Source organism: Ixodes scapularis, unplaced genomic scaffold (assembly GCF_016920785.2).
Source record: "Ixodes scapularis isolate PalLabHiFi unplaced genomic scaffold, ASM1692078v2 PGA_scaffold6__148_contigs__length_123643588, whole genome shotgun sequence".
Lineage (NCBI taxonomy): Eukaryota > Metazoa > Arthropoda > Arachnida > Ixodida > Ixodidae > Ixodes > Ixodes scapularis.
This window is the reverse complement of record NW_024609881.1, coordinates 20850792-20852655: the sequence shown is the minus strand read 5'-3', so window position 1 is coordinate 20852655 and position 1864 is coordinate 20850792. Positions and strand designations below refer to the sequence as shown.

Genomic DNA, 1864 nt, shown 5'->3' with positions numbered 1-1864 from the left:
ATCAGTGAGATATGACTGCATCACATGTTGAAATTCTAATCATGATAACTTCAAGGAAGACTCGATCCTGGCAGACCGACCTGCCATAGTCAAAGCCATTGGCCAATTAGAAAAAGCCATACCTAACAGTCTCCGGAAATATTGTTTTTGTTGTGCTCCCTGAGTAATGAGGTATTCAGCCCCCAAGAAGTATTCAGATCCAGATTTCATTTTTTAAGATTAGGACTTCTGACAAAAATAAAATAAAAAATTATGAAACTACTGAAAATTTTCAGAAAGCAAGAAGATATGTAAAGTGTGATTTAAAAATCAAAATAAAAAATGTGCAAAAATATTTTTTTATGATTTTAATTTTTAAGACTGAAGACCCTTTAATGGTGCCAGTTGCAATTGAGTGCTTCTGTGAATTGAATTCCAAATTGCAGGAAATCATTAAGCAGGACAGCTGCATCTGGATCTTTATTGAGCTTTCATTGTGTGTCAATACACGTGGTATTTTCTTGTAGGTGATGGAGCCAGATTGTTTCGGGAAACCAGCTGCCCCCTGAAAGTCACTGAGGACATCTGGTTCGGATGCTGTTCCTGCACCTATGTCACCAGAGATCAGCAGGCAATTTTGAGCCATCTGGCTGCCCATGGTGATGAACAATCCAAGTGCCAGCATCCTCCCATGTCTGGCTCGTCCCAAATGCTCGGCAACACTCAGAACCACAAGAGTGAAAAGCCATTTAAGTGCAAGCTGTGCTCGCAAGAGTTTGCTTATAAATCCCTTCTGACCTATCATAATCGAACACACGCTGGTGAAAAACCATTTAGGTGCATGCAGTGCCCCAAAGCCTTTGCTCATAATTTTTCTCTGCAAAGACGTAATCAAACACACACAGGTGAAAAGCCATTTAAGTGCATGCAATGCCCCAAAGCCTTTGTTCAGAGTAGAAATCTGATCTGCCACAACAGAGCACACACAGGTGAAAAGCCATTTAAGTGCAAGCTTTGCCCCGAAGAGTTTGCTTGTAATTCCCGTCTGGCCTACCATAATTATTCACATACTGGTGAAAAGCCATTTAAGTGCTTGCAATGCCCCAAAGCCTTTGCTCATAATTTCCACCTGCGTCGTCATAATCGAATACACACTAGTGAAAAGCCATTTAAGTGCAAACAGTGCCCCCGAGCTTTTGCTCAATATTCTTATCTGCGAAGGCATAATCAAGTGCACACTGGTGAAAAGCCATTCAAGTGCAAGTGGTGCTCCAAAGCCTTTGCTGACAGTTGTGGGCTAGCCGACCACAATCGTACACACACAGGTGAAAAGCCATATAAGTGCAAGCAGTGCCCCGAAACCTTTGCTCAAGGTTCCTCTCTGAGAAATCATAATCGAACACACACTGGTGAAAAGCCATTCAAGTGCAAGCAGTGCCCCCAAGCTTTTGCTCGAAATTCTGATCTTCAAAATCATAATCGAACGCACACTGGTGAAAAGCCATTTAAGTGCAAACAGTGCCCCCGAGCCTTTGCTGAAAAAACTGCTCTGAACAAACATAATCGAACACACACTGGTGAAAAACCATTTAAGTGCAAGCAGTGCCCCTTAGTCTTTGCCCAAAATTCCTCTCTGCAAAACCATAATCGAACACATACAGGTGAAAAGTCATTTAAGTGCAAGCGGTGCCCCCAAAGCCTTTTCTCATATTACTAGTCTCATCCACCATTATCGAAAACAGTGTTTAATTGGAAATGAGGGTCTAACTTTTTTACTTTTTCAAGTATTGTGCTAAAATATAGTATACTGATGTATTTTTCAATGGTGATTTCAAATACGCAATTAGTTTTCAGATAGCTTTACTATATCCTGAGCTATCTATAA

The 1864-nt window shown here is 41.0% G+C and overlaps 1 pseudogene; it reads right to left on the bottom strand.

Moving 5' to 3' along the window:
- Positions 1-371: 371 nt before the first annotated feature.
- On the bottom strand, positions 372-1204 carry LOC121838439 (annotated as a pseudogene).
- Positions 1205-1864: the final 660 nt, after the last annotated feature.